This window comes from Maylandia zebra, linkage group LG22, assembly GCF_041146795.1.
Source record: "Maylandia zebra isolate NMK-2024a linkage group LG22, Mzebra_GT3a, whole genome shotgun sequence".
Taxonomy (NCBI): domain Eukaryota; kingdom Metazoa; phylum Chordata; class Actinopteri; order Cichliformes; family Cichlidae; genus Maylandia; species Maylandia zebra.
Genome location: NC_135187.1, coordinates 3,240,860 through 3,259,745, shown reverse-complemented (window position 1 = coordinate 3,259,745; position 18,886 = coordinate 3,240,860). Strand labels below are relative to the sequence as shown.

At 43.0% G+C, this 18,886-nt stretch overlaps 2 pseudogenes across 2 annotated transcripts; both read left to right on the top strand.

Moving 5' to 3' along the window:
• Window positions 1-2,404: 2,404 nt before the first annotated feature.
• On the top strand, window positions 2,405-3,646 carry LOC106676684 (Ig kappa-b4 chain C region pseudogene; annotated as a pseudogene). Its single transcript, XR_013095455.1, has 2 exons — window positions 2,405-2,498; window positions 3,218-3,646. The product of XR_013095455.1 is annotated as an Ig kappa-b4 chain C region pseudogene (transcript).
• Window positions 3,647-10,098: 6,452 nt separating this feature from the next.
• Window positions 10,099-18,686, top strand: LOC112430221 (Ig kappa-b4 chain C region pseudogene; annotated as a pseudogene). The gene is made up of 3 exons (XR_013095454.1): window positions 10,099-10,243; window positions 17,409-17,516; window positions 18,201-18,686. The product of XR_013095454.1 is annotated as an Ig kappa-b4 chain C region pseudogene (transcript).
• Window positions 18,687-18,886: the final 200 nt, after the last annotated feature.

Sequence of the window (18,886 nt, the reverse complement as noted above, 5' to 3'; positions counted from 1 at the left end):
TTCTCGGCTTTTAAAAAAAACGCTATGCGTCGCCAGCTGTTTAATCGGATTCTTGGTGTTACCTTCTTTGACAGTATCACAGTATCAGCTTAAAGCACTTGTTGCTGCTGAGTTTGCATATTTTGCTGTGAAGTACAGCCAGACTTTTGACCGCTTCGCCTTGGGCATTTTTAATCTGTAGCTCTGCTCTAACAGAACGTACGTACTCAGGAAAGCTCAGGAAAAAAAAGCACCGAACTAAAGCACCGAAATGTGCGCTGCTTTTCGGTCTGGTTACTACCGTTTATGTCAGAACCGGTGCCATCATGGCACCGGACACCGGTACCCATCCCTATCGAGGAGCGTGTCAGGCTACATTTCACTGTGTGTTATACTTGTATAACTATGCATGTGACAAATAAAGAACCTTGAACCTTGAACCTTGAACCTTGAATGACCCGCCAATTTCCGGAGGCGAGGTCACTGAGGCAGTTAAACAACTCCTTGGTGGCAGAGCCCCTGGTGTTGATGAGGTCCGCCCCGAGTTCCTGAAGGCTCTGGACGTTGTAGGGCTGTCCTGGTTGACACGCCTCTGCAATGTTGCGTGGAGATCAGGAGCAGTACCTGTGGACTGGCAGACCGGGGTGGTGGTCCCCATCTTTAAGAAGGGGGACTGGAGGGTGTGTTCCAACTACAGGGGGATCACACTCCTCAGCCTCCCTGGGAAAGTCTATGCCAGGGTGCTGGAAAGGAGAGTTCGTCCGCTAGTCGAACCTCGGATACAGGAGGAACAATGCGGTTTTTGTCCTGGTCGCGGAACACTGGACCAGCTCTTTATCCTCTCCAGGATACTTGAGGGTGCATGGGAGTTTGCCCAACCAGTCTACATGTGTTTTGTGGACTTGGAGAAGGCATTCGAACGTGTCCCTCGGGGTGTCCTGTGGGAGGTGTTGCGGGAATATGGGGTGTCTGGCCCTTTGCTACGGGCCATTCGATCCCTATACAACCGTTGCAAGAGCTTGGTTCGCATTGCCGGCAATAAGTCGGACTCGTTCCCGGTGGGTGATGGGCTCCGCCAGGGCTGCCCTTTGTCTCCGGTTCTGTTCATAATTTTTATGGACAGGATTTCTAGGCGCAGCCAAGTGGCGGAGGGCTTTCGCTTTGGTGGCCTCAGAATCTCATCTCTGATTTTTGCGGATGATGTGGTTCTGTTGGCTTCATCGGGTGAGGGCCTCCAGCTCGCACTGGAACGGTTCGCAGCCGAGTGTGAAGCAGCGGGAATGAGTATCAGCACCTCCAAATCTGAGGCCATGGTTCTCAGCCGGAAAAGGTTGGAGTGCCCACTCCGGGTCAGGGATGAGTTCCTGCCCCAAGTGGAGGAGTTCAAGTATCTCGGGGTCTTGTTCGCGAGTGATGGGAGAAGGGAACCGGAGATCGACAGACGGATTGGGGCTGCAGCTGCATTAATGCGGACGCTGCACCGGTCCGTCGTGGTGAAGAGGGAGCTGAGTGTAAAAGCAAAGCTCTCAATTTACCGGTCGATCTACGTCCCTACCCTCACCTATGGCCACGAGCTGTGGGTAGTGACCGAAAGAACGAGATCGCGGATACAAGCGGCAGAAATGAGCTTCCTCCGAAGGGTGGCTGGCCTCTCCCTTAGAGATAGGGTGAGAAGTTCGGCCATCCGGGAGGGGCTCAGAGTAGAGCAGCTGCTGCTCCACATCGAAAGGAGCCAGCTGAGGTGGTTCGGGCATCTGACAAGGATGCCCCCTGGGTGCCTCCTGGGTGAGGTGTTCCAGGCATGTCCCACCGGGAGGAGGCCCCGGGGCAGACCCAGGACACGCTGGAGAGATTATATCTCTCGGCTGGCCTGGGAACGCCTTGGTATTCCCCCGGATAAGCTGGAGGAGGTGGCTGGGGAGAGGGAGGTCTGGGCCTCTTTGCTTAGGCTGCTGCCCCCGCGACCCGGCATTGGATAAAGCGGATGAAGATGGATGGATGGATGGATGGAGTTTGTTTGTTTCAGAGTCAGAGAGCCGTGTCTCTCTACAGTCAGAGGTTTTTGTACGGCGCCTCAATGAGTTTGTATCACTGTGGTGGACTTTTGGTGGAGGAACCAGACTGGAATTTGGAAGTAAGTCAGCCTTAGAGCTTTTTTTTTTTAATGTAATTTTCTTCTCTTTTCTTTAATTTCATTTAATATGAAAGGCTAGGAAACTTTTTGTGTAACTGAATAATTATTTTATTCATAAATTTTGTCCTAAGAAACAAAGTCAGCTTTGGAAATGAATATTCAGACACTCAGGACAATTTCCAATGAAAATCTGGGATGTTTCATATTATTCATTATTATTTCTAGTTCTGATGGTAAAGTTGTATTTTCAGGGCTTGTAGGTTTAGTTCAGTCTAACAGAGTCAGAGAGCCATGTCTCTGCAGTCAGAGGTTTTTGTACGGCGCCTCAATGAGTTTGTATCACTGTGGTGGACTTTTGGTGGAGGAACCAGACTGGAATTTGGAAGTAAGTCGAACTTAAACCTCATTTACTTTAGCAAATTTCTTTCTTGTGGTTATCTTAACTTTTCTGTTCAGTGTGCCAGAAAAAACCTCAGGAAAATAGTTTTTAGATACATTTTCATGAAGACATAAAGTTAGCTTCAGAATAAATGTTAAAATGAATATTAAACACAATATGAAACATCAGAGTGGACTTGAGGATATTTTACATATACATATATCTGGTTAAGTCTCGAGAGCTTTTAGTTTTAATCCAGTCTGACAGAGTCAGAGAGCCGTGTCTCTCTACAGTCAGAGGTTTTGAAAAAAGTTAAACTGCACATAGTGAAGATAAAGATCTCTGGTGTTCTTATTGTATCATATCATTTACAACAATGTAAGCAATAAAAAACCACATGAGGTAAGTAGTGGTATTGAGTTTCTTATCCAGAACAAGCTGTTTATTATGAAGAACTGATGATGTTGAAGCTTAACATCTTTTAAAATTGTTGACACATCTTTGTTTTGTTTTGTTCTTTTATTTCCAGTGTAGTTTGAACATATTTCAGCTCAAACTGTGTGATGATTCTCTCTGTGCTGATATGCATGAGAGGTTTCTTAAAGGGAAGTGAAACAATGTGTGAGTGAATGACTGGTGGAGCAGAAAAAACACCTGACAGAAACTTCTTAACGGAGAAATTCAAATTGTGGCTCCTGTCCTCTAAGCTGATTGGTGTTTCCTAGGTGATACCCGCCCCGCCCTGAAGGTGCTGGGTCCCTCCAGTGAGGAGCTGAAACAGGGGAAGGCTACAGTCATGTGTGTGGCCAACAAGGGCTTCCCCTCAGACTGGAGTCTGTCCTGGAAGGTGGATGGCAGTGGCAGCATCAGCTGGGAGGAGAGCAGGAGCCCCGTGGTGCAGGAGAACGACGGCCTCTACAGCTGGAGCAGCACCCTGAGGCTCCCTGCAGACCACTGGATGAAGGTGGGCTCTGTGACCTGTGAGGCCACCCAGGGCTCCCACACTCTGGTCTCAGAGCCACTGATGAGAGACCAGTGTCCCCAGTCCTGAACTATATGTGACTTTTATGCTGGTCTTACTTTCACACTGCATTCTGTAGCTTTTTTTTTCCAATTTCTTCTCTCATTTTTCATTGCTTTGTTTAAAGTTTAAAGTTTGTTTAAAGTTTTAAAGAATAAAAAAAATCTACATTAAATAAGAATCGAGTGTTTGTCTTACTTTTGTGGTGATGTCAATATTAAACTCTAAATAATGATTTCCAGGATTCTTATTGGAAACCAGTGTGCTATCTGTAGTCAATATGAGTCAGTAGAATTAAGTCACTTTGAATACATGAAGTAAAGCAAAGTTTATGTTAAAGAGTAAGTGCGAAGGGGAATTGATAAGAACTTAGAGATTATGATTTTATTACTGAGAATATTGAGCGACACCGCCGTTATTCATGCAAAGTCATTGCATGCTGTTTAATGAATGTTTCAGCATGTTGTAGCTTGTTATATAAAGCAATTTGAGTTCTCAGGTGGAGTAGAAAAGCACAATATAAGAATGAGTCAAATGATCAGTGTTGCGGTATCTTAAAGTATTCTATTATGCAAAGTACTTTTTTAAAGTAATGCAGTACATTATTTTGGTGTTTTTCTGTAAAATCACCTGAAACACACCATCTCATAACTATCATTTAACAATAAGAACTTATAGGCTACAGTCCCTCACGCCAATATAAATCCCTATCCTATCCATTCACTTAGCTTAACATCACCCTGGATTCTTGATTAGTTTAGCATTAGCATGCTGTCTGTGCAGAAGCTTGCAAGCAATCAAACTTGTGTTACCGGCATAATGTTTAGTTACTTTGTGCTTTAATAAGTACCTCTTAATATATGCTGCAGTGTTACAGTTAAATAATGGAACTATTGGTTCAAAACAATAGTGAGTAAACAGTGATCATGACTTATATATATATAGTAGGTGACTTATATATATGTATAGATTCTATATATTGTGCTATTTCTTACTTTTTGTGTTGTCTGCTTTTGTTACTGTTTGTACTGGAGCACTGTAACCAACATAACTGGTGCAGGAAACAGACTGGAATTTGAAATTACGTTTACACTGATTGTAAAAATTAAATATGCATAAGGGTGAATGTTAACATCACAAAGATGTTGTATTCATATAGTAATATGAATATTCCCAGTGGAAACTTACTAAACCAGGTTTGCATAAATTTTTAATTTTATATTAATATTTCTGTCAAACTGAAATGAAAACAAGGTGATGTGTAAATATTATAAACTGTAATCATCTGTAATCATCAACTGTAAAATCAACTGTAATCCTAATATATGTCAAATCAACTGTAATCATAACATAAACTGTCTGTCACGTTTAACTTGTTTCTCCCTTCTTGCTGAAAGCATCACAATAAATATTTGCATTATTACATGAAGAGTGCAGCAAATGGACTGATAGTGAACTTTGGTATGTACTGTGGTAGTTTTCACATTGTATATTAATTGTGCTATTTTGCCAGGTGTAATATAGATAGGTATTTATAACATAATGTCAAAGACAAAGTTATCAGACTAGTATTGAACAGCAAAAAAGAAAAAAATCTACAAACCTGAGAAAATTGGACTTAAAGTTTCTATTTGAAGTATTTATATAAGTTATGGAGACAATTGTGACTCACTGATTTTGGTGATTTATTGTGTTTTTCTCTTTCTTTAAGAAATGTTTTCATAATGAGCAATATTCAGGAATTGGTTCACATGTATTTGAGCCGCTATGAAGCAGAGGTCAAAGGTCAAAATTTGATTGACTGAGATACAGATAGACTTCCAATAACAACAATAACATTTTCACTCTATCACTGTGTGTGTGTGTGTGTGTGTGTGTGTGTGTGTGTGTGTGTGTGTGTGTGTGTGTCCTCAGTGAACTGTATCAGTCTCTGCAGTATCTTCCAGCTGCAGCAGTCACTTCAGTTTCTGTTCAGTCTGACTGAGGGAGGTTTTTGTACGACTGTTTTTCACTGTGTGAACACATCCTGATTGTTAGGATAGTGAAAACTCTGACAGTAATAAACTGCTGCATCTTCAGCCTGGACTCCACTGATGGTCAGAGTGAAGTCAGAGTTTGATCCACTGCCTGTAAAACGAGCTGGAATCCCTGATACTCGAGTGCTAGCAGCATAAATGAGTAGTTTAGGAACTCCTCCATCTTTCTGTTGGTACCAGTGTAAATAGTTGCTATAAACATTCTGACTGGTCGTACACTTGATGCTCACAGATCCTCCCACAGCAGAGCTCACTGCTCCAGGCTGAGTCACTGTGATCTGTCCTCTGGACTCTGAGGACACAGAGACAAAAACATAAAGCAGCTTCATGGTTTTGTGGGCTTCATTTCAGAGGGACAGATGTTGATAGAGGAGAGGAGTTTGATTCTCTGGACTTTACCTGTGAAGCAGCAGCAGAGGAGAGTCCAGATGAGGACGCAGATCAAAGTCATGTTTTTGATGAGGAGGATTTCTGTGGCTTCTGTTGTGATGAAGGACAGCTGTCAGTCATCCAGTGTTCAACTCTCAGGACTATAAACTCTCCCAGAGCACTGGAGCATGGTGCTGCTGATGCAAAGTGCCTCTCTATGGAAATCATCTGACCGATTCCATCAAAGACCTAGATCAGGCTCATGGTGCAGCATGAGCTCATGGTGTTGTTTATAACTGAATCAGCCAATTCATCATAATACTGAACAAAGACATTTCATAATAAATTTAGGAAGAATCTACGTTTTTTCTTCAGAATACATCTTATTTCAATTTGTCTTCTTTTATTTGAATGTTTTGTTTCATGACTCCTTTTTGATCTCTTTTAAATATCTTTTGTTTTATAGGTTTTCCAATCTGGTTTTAAACCTTTTCATAGCACTGAATCAGCCCTTTTAAAAGTTTTTAATGGCATATTTTAGCTACTGATGCTGTGGACTGTGTTGTTGTGGTGCTTTTAGATTTGACAGCTGCGTTTGATACAGTGGATCATAGCATTTTACTCTCTCATTTGGAGCACTGGGTGGGCATTAGGGGCACGGCACTGGAGTGGTTCAGGCCCTACTTGGCGGGGTGAACTTTCTGTGTCAGTCTCTGTGAACATGTGTTGTCCTCCGCCCCTCTCTTGTGTGGTGTCCCACAGGGCTCAGTTCTAGGCCCCCTCCTCTTCTCTTTATATCTGCTTCCTCGGTTCTGTGCTGAGAAAGCACAACATTGCTTTCCACTTTTATGCTGATGACTTTTCTAAAGAAAAAAGGCAGATACCTCACACAGCCATTACTTCAGTGTCTCGATGACATTAAGGCTTGGATGTCTGTTAACTTTTTAAAATTCAATGATAAAAAGACAGAGGTGATGGTTTTGGGTAGCCCCACTGAGACCCCCAATGTGTATTTAGATTCCTTGGCCCAGTATGTTAAGCCAACTGTCACAAACCTGGGGGTCAAAGTGGACTGTGATCTGAAGTTTGATAATCAGATTAAGGCAGTGGTAAAATCTAGCTTCTTTCAGCTCAGGCAGCTGCAAAAATAAAGCCAATTCCTTCACGGCAGCACTTTGAGACAGTGATCCAGGACTTTCTTAGCATTCAGCATTGGATTACCGTAATGCACTTTATATAGGGGTCAGCCCATTATATATTACTCATGTACAGAGGGTGCAAAATGCCGCAGCTCGTCTTTTAACTCGCACTCGAAGGTTTGAGCACATTTCCCCTATTTTAGCTTCACGTCACTGGCTATCCATAAAATTCTTTCATTTGCTGTTAAAGCCCTCCATGGCCTAGCTCCATCTTATCTCTCTGAGCTGCTACAGCCTTATACACCCACCTGCTCTCTCAGGTCAGCTGATCAGCTGCTCCTGAATGTACCCAAGACCAGGCGTAAAATTAGAGGAGATCGTGCTTTTGCTGTAGCAGCTCCAAAACTGTGGAACAATCTGCCTTTAAAGATTAGACAGGCCATTTCACTACCTGTTTTTAAGACACTCCTGAAAACCCACCTCTTTACCCTGACCTTTGCCACCACGTGAGATGTTGGTTTTTATTTTTTTTATTTTCTTTTAGTTGTTTGTAGCTGATTCTATGCTGTTTCATCTTGTTTTCTTTTTTAATATAGGGCTGTTTTAATTTTTATGTATTATGTGTTTTATTTATTTATTTTTGCTGTTTTCTGTTATTCTATTGTTTTTAACTTATTTTCTGTACAGCACTTTGGTCCTGTGCCGGGTATTTTAAAGTGCTCTATAAATAAAATTGGATTGGATCTTTTAAACGAGGCTGTTATCAGAGCTGTTCATGCTGATAGCACTATCTATAAAATTTCTTTCAGTAGCTACATGATCACAGTCATTTATTTATAGAATGACAGTGGGGCAGACCAAGCATAAAAATGTTCACTAGATGCTGATGATGTATTTTTCTTTTCAATTACAAAATTACTGAATTTTTCAATATAGAATCAATAAAGTCATGTGGATGATCAAAGTAAAGTCAGTTTCTGATCCACTGCCTGTAAAACGAGCTGGAATCCCTGACGTTGAGTGTCGGCATTAAAAATGAGCATTTCAGAAGTTTCACCATTTTTCTGTTGGTGGCAGAACATATCATTATCTTAATCTACCCTATGATTGGTTTTACATCTATGGGGGATGGAGACCAAAAACGTATTTAGATGCAATAATACACACCATGTTTGGAGGTCAAAAAGCACTGCATATCACCTGAGAAACATACCAAAAGTGACGTTTGGAGGGGATAAAATCCTGTTGTTGGCCTTTTCGGCATATGGCACATACACGCTTTATTTAATTAAAGGAAGTATGAATGGAAAATGTACCGAGGTATTCCTCATAATAATCTGCTGTCATCGACCAGGATGATGAAGATGAAACAAGGGTGGGTTTTCAGCAAATCAGTGATCCCAAACACAGCCAAGGAAACTTTCAACTGGCTTTTGAGACAGAAAATGAAGCTGCCAGAGTCACCAAGCCAAACAGCTTATCTGAACCCAACTGAAAATCTATGGAGAGAACTAAAGGTCAGAGTTTATAGCAGGGGCCCAGAGAACTTTCAGGATTTGAAGACTGTTTGTGTCAAAGAATTGCCAAAATTTACATCTGAGCAATGCATGCGCTTAATTTCTCCAAACAGGAGGCATCATGAAGCCATTGGGATATTGCACATGAGATAAAGTGACAGGAGTGAGCAGCAGTACAAACTGAACAGTACAAAATTCTGAGTGGCAGTTAGTATAGTATTGCACAGAGTAAGTTTTTTTATTTGTTTTAAATCCTAATAAGAGTGAAGTGACCCGTGCATAGTGTACAATGTACTCGTGAAACTCTAGGACAGCTTCTGAGTGCATCCTGTGAAATGTGGTGTGTTTGTATTGTGGTTGAGGTGTCGTATGGCTTGATGGTAAAAACTGTTTTTAAGTCTTGTAGTCCGAGCAGACAGACTCCTGTGATGTCTTCCAGATGGTAACAAGGAGAACAGCTGATGTGCTGGGTGGCTGTGGTCCTTGATGATGCTGTGTGCTTTGCGGAGGCACCGTTGAAAATAAATGTCCTGAATGGCAGGAAGACTCAAGCCAGTGATGTGCTCTGCTGCCTTCACCACCCTCTGTAGTGATTTACGGCTGCTGGCAGAGCAGCTTCCGTACCAAACTGTAATGCAGCTCGTCAGCAAGCTCTTCATCGCACACCTGTAGAAATTTGAGGTGATCTTAGCATTCATGCCAAACTTCCTCAGCCTCCTCAGGAAGTAGAGTCGCTGGCGAGCTTTCCTGATAGCAGTGTCTGTGTGATGGATCCAGGAGAGATCCTCAGTGATGTTGACTCCAAGGAATTTGAAGTTGCTGACCCTTTCGACCTTGACACCGTTGATGTGGATGGGCTGGTGTTCCCTGACTGGTCGTTTCTGGTAGTCCACTATCATTTCTCTAGTTTTGCTGATGTTGAGTGTCAGGTTATTTTCCAGGCACCACTCGTACAGCACCATCACCTCCTCTCTATAGGCCGTCTCATCGTTGCCTGTGATGAGGCCTATGATGGTTGTGTCATCCACAAACTTGATCATGGTGTTGGACTTATGTTTAGCAACACAGTCGTGTGTGAACAGGGAATAAAGGAGGGGGCTAAGCACACAACCCTGTGGCGTTCCTGTGTTTAGGATGAGTGATGAGGAGGTGTCTTACCAACTCTCACCACCTGGGGCCTGTTTGTGAGGAAGTTTAGAATCCATCTGCAGATCGGTGTCACCCAAGGTTGACGAGCTTCAAGGCAAGTTTGAGGGGATGATGGTGTTAAAGCTGAGCTGTAGTCGATGAAGAGCATTCCCTTTTTCCAGATGAGTGAGGGCGGTGTGCATCGTCAGGGTGATGGCATCCTCTGTGACTCTGTTTCTCCAATTGGCAGACTGAAGAGGGTCCAGTGTGTCAAGGAGGGAGGAACAGATCTGACCTTTGAACAGCGGCTCAAGTCACTTCATGATGAGGGATGTCAGTGCAACAGGACGGTAGTCATTCAGACAGGAGACCAATGATTTCTTAGGAACAGCAATGATGGTGGATGTTTTGAGGGATGTGGGGACCACCGACTGCCTCAAAGAGAGGTTGAAGATGTTGGTGAACACCCCTGCCAGCTGGTCTGCACACACTCTGCTCCTGGACCTTTTTGAAAGGCCATCTCACAGCTTCTGTTTTGAGAGTTAGAGTTACAGCCTCCCTGTGCTCCTGAGGATACAGGATCTGCTCTCTGTTGTCTGCATCAAAACAAGCATAGATGTTGTTAAGCTCGTCTGCGAGAGATACGGTGGGCTGAACCCTGTCTTTGTTTTCCTTCTCGTAGTGATGCAGCGTAGTCCATTCCACAGTGGCCTGGTGTCAAAGCTGTGGTAGCTGGACTCCACTTTGTCCCTGTGGTCCTTTCTGGCCTTTTTTATGGACTTTCGCAGCCACCCCAGAGCTGATGGATATAAAGCACTGATTTCTTTGCATGTGTGGATTAGATGGGTTGTTACCAACATCTGGTGAGAATTTCATGTCAGCATCACCTTTCGAAATATGTATACTCATTAAAAAAAGACATTTTCAGTACTTATTTTAACCACTGTATATTTTCTCTACTTGTTTCCTCTAAATACAGAATGTGATGTGATTATGGAGATGATTTTGTAATGTTAATGTTACTACATCTCATGTTTTTATTTAATGTCATTTGAACATTCTTCAGGTAAAAATGTGGGATGATTCTGACTGTGCTGATATGCATGACAGGTTTGTGTGTGTGGGTGTGTGTGTGTGTGTTTCCTTGTTGAAATGCGTCAGTTGAGTTTCAGTTCAGTCTCAGGGTTTTTGTATGACGGTTTTTCACTGTGTGAACACCCACTGACTGTTTACACTGAAACCACCCTGACAGTAATAAACTGCTGCATCTTCAGCCTGGACTCCACTGATGGTCAGAGTGAAGTCAGAGTTTGATCCACTGCCTGTGAAACGACCCACAGTCCCAGGATCTCTTTTGCTTACATAATGAATAATACGTTTGGCCATTTCTCCATATCTCTGTTGGTACCAGGCTAAACGATGATCTGGACTGCTGTAATACACGTTTGGACTTGTCGTACAGCTGATGGTGACAGATCCTCCTACAGTAGAACTCACTGCTCCAGGCTGAGTAACAAGGACATGTCCTCTGGATTCTGAAATGAAGCCCACAAAACCATAAAGCTGCTTTATGTTTTTGTCTCTGTATCCTCAGAGGGACAGATGTTGATAGAGGAGAGGAGTTTGATTCTCTGGACTTTACCTGTGAAGCAGCAGCAGAGGAGAGTCCAGATGAGGACGCAGATCAAAGTCATGTTTTTGATGAGGAGGATTTCTGTGGCTTCTGTTGTGATGAAGGACAGCTGTCAGTCATCCAGTGTTCAACTCTCAGGACTATAAACTCTCCCAGAGCACTGGAGCATGGTGCTGCTGATGCAAAGTGCCTCTCTATGGAAATCATCTGACTGACTTCAACAGGATTACATCGCGAGCAGTCATCACATTGTGAATTCACAGGTGTCATTCCGATCAGTCAACATGGTTTGAGAGTCATTTGTAAAATCATCTAAATGATATGAGTCATACTTATTCAGAAAAGTATATTTTAACATCCCCTGGTCTAGTTTTGTTTTGGTTGCTGTGGCTCTAAGTCAGCACAGACTTGGATCAGTCAAATAATGCTGTTTAGTAATGGATCGATCAAATTAACATTTTACTGAAATTCAAAGTAAGTTCTCTAAATTTGGTCCTGTATTGGAGCAGATAACATGTGGACGTCTGTGCCACAAGGATACTCCTTTTTTTATTTATTTAATTTCAGAGGCTCAAAAATAACTGAGCAATTGTCTTCAAGCCATTTCATCAACAGATAAAGCCTGTCCTGTCATTTTTCTAAGACAAATTAAACAGATGAGTTGATTTCAAATTATCTGATTGCATTTATTGGTTGTTAATTAGATCCCTGCATATGAGGTCAAATGAACTATCAAAATCACCAACCCCCCCTCTGTCCCCTTCCGGCTGCCTCTGCCTCAATTTTATCCCACAACTTAGACATTCACATTATTCACACTCTCATTACACATACATATAGGATCTTGGGGGTGGGCACAATCACGGAGTCCATATTACCATCAGGGTGTACACCTCACCCCTGGCGTCGTTGCCCACCTCTCCATTTTAAATACACTTAGACATTGAGGGCTATCAGGAGGGACTATGCGCTTACCTGCTGCTCTCTGGCAGGTAGCTCCATGCCCTCCTGGGTTTTAATTGCACCTTAGAACACACATGCATCAACACTACAATGAGCGGGTGGAGGGAGGTTTGGAGTCTTCTCCCACCCCCATTCTCTGCGGCCTGCTGGAGCGGGAGGGCTAGGAGGAGTTGGCCGTCCGACTGCGGTCTGGAGTGTGGGGCCTCCCTGCTGCTACGGAGTCGGGGTGGTCTGCCTCTCCCCACCGCAGGGAAAAGGGTAACACCACCTGGGTCTGGGTGCAGTTCCCCCCTCCAGGGGCAAGGGTACCTAGACCCGGTTTGTAGAGTACGCTTGGGGAGTGTGATCGTGTGTACAGCGTCTCTTTATGTCTGTCTCCACGTTGGTTGAGTGTGGAGTGAGTGCATATGAGAGCATGAGGGTGGGAATGGATGTTTGTGTCTGTGTGTGCCTGTATGTCTGTGTCTATATGTCAGGCTGGGTATCAGACACCACCTCTCTGGGGACATCTCAGGCCCTCCAAGGTTTGGAGGCCTATCTCCACCCACCACCACTTCCCCTGCCGGTGGCGGACTCCCTCAGGTGTCGGTGCGTTGGTGGTTCTTTGTGTCTGGGGGTGGGCGTCCAGGTACACACCGGCTCACTCCTTGGCGGCCGCTTATCGGGGCCTGGAGCCTGGGGCTCGCTCGGGCCACTTCGGAGGTGGGGTGCCCCCGGCCTCTCGGCCTGGGGCTCGGTCACTCAGGCACAGCTGGCTGCCGGCGGAGCTCACGGGCGCGTCACTGCAACTCCCCCTGGCTTCTGCTCCGCGGCTGCTGAGTGAACCCTCATCTGGGACTCTCCTCAGCTCTTGCTGGGACAGTGGCGCGGTTGCCCCTCTGTTGGTTTTCCATGGTCTCTTGTGTTCTGGGGGCCTCTGGATGTCTGGAGTTTTGATCTCCTCCATACCTGCTTCATACCCTGGAGGACGGGGCTGTGGCCCCCCCCCCCCCACACTCGCTAGCAGATCGTTACATGGAGAAACCTTTGGAATACAAGCACGCTGATCCACACAGGTATGCACACGGGTGTTCACTGCTCGTAGACTTAAATTACACCTTTCTTGGCTACTACTTCGAAGCACATCTGTCCTGCGTGCTGCACAACAACATTGAATATTTAGTATTTACTGCTGTTTACACTTAGCTAGATTAATGCGATGGTGTTGTGTTTAGTATGTTGCTTTGTTTTTTTTGTTTTTTTTTGTCTTCTATTCTTCTCTCAACAGGTGATCCAGGAGATTTTTATTTTTTTTCTCCCCCCCTTTCTCACTGTCCCTCTCCCCTTCTGTTTTTCCTTTCCTTCCTCTTTCTTTCTCCCTTTCCTATCCCTCACTGATGTCTGTCCCGTCTGTAACATCTGAAAATAAAATATAATAAATAATAAAAACAAAGATCGACCAAATGGACCAATACAGCAATGCCACGAAGATCCATTTGGCAAAGTAAATCCATTGGGTATCCTTGTTGGTCTTCAGACAACAATTCTGATGGCTAAAGAACCAAATGGGACAGGCAAAAAAAAAAAAAAAAAAAAAAAAAACCAAATCAACAACCTGGTTCATTTTTAAAAGGAATGATTGTATTGGCCAGCACAACAAAAATAAGGCCTAAAAGACCACAGAAGAAAGCTGAAACGAATGAGGACAGAATTCATAGTTTAAGGAAAAAAACTCTACCACAGCTTAATTTTGAGTACTTTACACGTCATATTCATTAGTCTAAAATACTCTCTAAGGGGGAAATGGACTGGTTTTTCTATAGTGCTTTTCTGCTCATTCACCCATAAAGAAATACAAGAACAATTTGTATGCTTTTCCTACTGGAATGCTTTCTATACAACATTCAAACACATTTAGACTGAGATGGATGCATTGGATGGATGCTTCTGAGCTACAGTAGCCCCAGGTGGCTGTATCATAGTCTAAGTCTACTACCAAGAGATCAAGAGTCATCTTCATGAAAGGAAACTCTTACCAGTTACAAACTGCTGGTTACACTCAAGAACTGGAAGACTGGATTAGACTTTGCCAGAAAAACACAGAACAATCAGGAACAGTTCCAAGATGAAGTTTTATCAGCATAATTAGAAAAGAAAATGATGAAGAAGGAAAACTGATCTGAAGCATATCACATCATCTGTCAAAGATGTTGGAGCCAATGTTACTCATTGGAGTAGTTGGAAAGTCATTGGACAGCACTTCACAGTGCAAATAGATAATGACCCAAAGAACACTGACAACCCAAGACTTTCTCAGGTGAAGAAATGGTCAAGTCACCTTTTTTTGGTCTCCTATTATTAAATAGCCACAAGGCTCAAAATGTGGGTTTAGTGTCAGGGATACAGTTAATTTAAGATTTCAGCTAGGTGTTAGAGTTCAGGATTCATTTTTAAGGTTAGGGTAAGAGGCTGGGGAAAGCATTAAGTCAACTAGATGTCCTCACTAAGGTATAAAAAGCATTTATTTGTGTGTGTGTGTGTGTGTGTGTGTGTGTGTGTGTGTGTGTGTGTGTGTGTGTGTGTGTGTGTGTCCTCAGTGAACTGTATCAGTCTCTGCAGTATCTTCCAGCTGCAGCAGTCACTTCAGTTTCTGTTCAGTCTGACTGAGGGAGGTTTTTGTACGACTGTTTTTCACTGTGTGAACACATCCTGATTGTTAGGATAGTGAAAACTCTGACAGTAATAAACTGCTGCATCTTCAGCCTGGACTCCACTGATGATCAGACTGAAGTCAGAGTTTGATCCACTGCCTGTAAAACGAGCTGGAATCCCTGATTCTCGAGTGCTAGCAGAGTGAATGAGACGTTTGGGAACTCCTCCATCTTTCTGTTGGTACCAGGCTAAAATATGGTTGTTGCTATAAACATAAACATCCTGACTGGTCGTACACTTGATGCTCACAGTTCCTCCCACAGCAGAGCTCACTGCTCCAGGCTGAGTCACTGTGATCTGTCCTCTGGACTCTGAGGACACAGAGACAAAAACATAAAGCAGCTTCATGGTTTTGTGGGCTTCATTTCAGAGGGACAGATGTTGATAGAGGAGAGGAGTTTGATTCTCTGGACTTTACCTGTGAAGCAGCAGCAGAGGAGAGTCCAGATGAGGACGCAGATCAAAGTCATGTTTTTGATGAGGAGGATTTCTGTGGCTTCTGTTGTGATGAAGGACAGCTGTCAGTCATCCAGTGTTCAACTCTCAGGACTATAAACTCTCCCAGAGCACTGGAGCATGGTGCTGCTGATGCAAAGTGCCTCTCTATGGAAATCATGGAAATGCCCTTGTCCATTATAAAAGGTTTACTCTGTGTTCAAGAATCAGTGATTTGGTATTTCTGTCTGCTGTAATTTCATCTTTTTTTTCCTCTTTCTCTTTTTAATTAATCCATTGAGTTATTCATAAACTCAGCAATTTGTGTTTTGTTGATTATTTTTAAAAGCATTTTTTTAAAGTTTTACATTGTGCATCTTATGCTGAGCAAGCTTTGGTTGTGAGGATTGGGCAGGCTATTCTGTGACGTACTTAAAATCTGGTAATACAGTTGGTAAATATTTGCACGAAGAAAAGTCATCATTTCTTCATCGTGCTCTGTACTACACTATAAAGATTACAGCATAAAAACATAAGCAGCACATCATCAGAACTTATACTGAATCTTTGCACCAGACCATGTGTGTTACTCATGGCCATTGATCAGTGTCTGTTCATTAATGGTCATGAGAATTTGCATATTAATGATCAAGGAACTGACCTCCCAGCTCATTGTTCCTTCAGTGGGCTGGTTTCAGTTATTATGCAAATGTGCTGTTTCTAAGGTTGGAGAAACCTGCAGTCAGCTGAGACTGAAGAAGTCACCTGGATGAGTGACGAAACGTTTCTCCCCCTGAAAACGCTGCGTCCAGATGAACAGAATCAACCTTGTGGGTTTTACTTACCTGGATGATTGAGCGTGCATCAAGACACCATGTGTGTTAGTGCCTAATTATGAATAATATTACTCAGATATTGATCAGTGACAAACACAAAAGGCTACAGTTTCAAATATTTTAGACTCTCTGACTGGTGAGAGTAAAATGCTGAACATTTGTCTCAATGCTAGATAGAAAGCACTCAGGCATAGGATTTAGTGTTTATATGAATGTCTGTGGATGAGGCATGCTTTATGAAGAGCTTTGTCTATGTTTATATGTCTGGTTGGGTCTTAGACTCCATCTCACCGCCCCCCCACACACACCCGTCTGGGGCTCTCCCCAGCTTGTTTCTAGGAGGGAGGCGGCTGTCCCTCCAGTGGTCCTGCTTGGGCTCTTGTGCTCTGGGGGGAATCTAGATGTCTGGGTCCTGGATGTCCTCCGTGCTTGCTCCATGTCCTGGGGGGCAGTGCTATGGCTCCCCACAATTACTATTAGATAGTTACATGGAGAAACCTTTTGGAAACAAGCGCACTCACGCACACAGGTGTGCACAGACACTCACCGTCTTCCTTGGATGCTGCCTCTAAGCATATCGTCTGCTGTCGGTCTTTTGTGCTGCTCAGTAGCATTCAGTCTTTATTATTTACTCTTACTTATGCTTATCTAGGTTGTTGCTGTGGTCTCCCTACTGTGTTGTTCTCTTTTTGCTTGTTTTCTTCTTTTTCTTCCAGCAGGTGATCTCATGGGTTTTCATTGTCTTTTCTCACTGTCCCTCTTCCCCTCTGTTTTTCTTTCCCTCTCCTTTTCTTAAACTTCTCTTATCTGTCTTTCTCTTTACGATCCCCTGGTTATATCTGTTCCAATTGTAATCATTTAAAAAAATAAAAAAATAAAAAAATAATGAAGATCAATCAAGTGGACCAGTATGGCACTGATTCACTTGAGAAAATAAATCTGTTGAGAATTTTTCTTGGCCTTCAGACAATAATTCTGATTGCTTCAGTGCCGAACGGGACAGGACAAAAAAATGTGATCGTCCAAAAGCTCATGGATTGAACTGTATTTAAACTAACATTGTATGATGATATTTGAAGAAGTCACATCAGCTGAGTCATGGCTGCTGTGCAAACAGTGAATGATTTAGTTGAGTTTGTTTGTCTCAGAGTCAGAGAGCCGTGTCTCTCTACAGTCAGAGGTTTTTGTACGGCGCCTCAATGAGTTTGTATCACTGTGGTGGACTTTTGGTGGAGGAACCAGACTGGATGTTGGACGTAAGTTTATTCTGGTTTACTATCAAATACTGTCTTTTTATTAAAGTGCATTTAACAATTTCTCTTCTGATTTTAAGAGAAAAGCACGTAGCTTTACAATAAGTTTGATGCTGGAATTTTTTATCATCCTCTTGTGTCATGGAGGATAATTCAGATCTGCTCTGTCAAAATATTATGTCTACATTTCAGTCAAATTAAACTGAAAAAAAAATCCAACAATAATATAAAGAAGAAAAACTTTCAAGTATTGCTTGAAATTACTTTGAGTTTGTGTGAATTTTAAAAATTGTTTTAGATATACAGGAAGAGCATTTCGTTTCGCTGAATTAATTAATTTATTCTATTTATTTGTTTCCAGTTAATATTAATGTCAGTCATGTACAATATTGATGATTTTAAACTTGTTTTGTAAATGTTTCCACATCTGCTTCTTTTATTTCCAGTGTAGTTTGAACATATTTCAGCTCAAACTGTGTGATGATTCTCTCTGTGCTGATATGCATGAGAGGTTTCTTAAAGGGAAGTGAAACAATGTGTGAGTGAATGACTGGTGGAGCAGAAAAAACACCTGACAGAAACTTCTTAACGGAGAAAATCAGCTCTTACAGTAAAGGTGTCCGACTGTCTGTGGTTTGATTGACAGCTGTGTGCTCCCTGTGCTCTAAGCTGATTGGTGTCTCCTAGGTGATGCCCGTCCCGTCCTGACAGTGTTGCCCCCCTCCAGTGAGGAGCTACAGCAGGGGACTGCAACAATCACATGTCTGGCCAACAAGGGCTTCCCCTCAGACTGGAGTCTGTCCTGGAAGGTGGATGGCAGTGGCAGCATCAGCTGGGAGGAGAGCAGGAGCCCCGTGGTGCTGCAGAACGACGGCCTCTACAGCTGGAGCAGCACCCTGAGGCTCCCTGCAGACCGCTGGATGAAGGTGGGCTCTGTGACCTGTGAGGCCACCCAGGGCTGCCAGGCTCTGGTCTCAGAGCCACTGAGGAGAGACCAGTGTTCCCAGTCCTGACCTGACTCAACCTGATACTGGTTTAATGCTCTCATTCTCAACTCTGTAACTGTCTCTCCATCTTTCTTTTTGAAGAACAAATAAAGACTAAAACTGTTATTTTCTTTCTCATAATGACAACATTCATGTTTTAGGTAATAAAGATGTTTTGCAAAGTGAATTTTGGTTGAATCAGACATTTAATTTTATTCAAATCTACAAACCTGCACTTGATGAATATATGTTTCATTTAGAAGAATTCAGACCAACTCTGCACTCCAACATGATGTCTTTATTTTACACTGGTAAAATAAAACACAGGCTGAAAGAACCACTAAGGAGATCTGCATTTTGGCAAAAGCTGAAAAAGGAGTTTTAAAG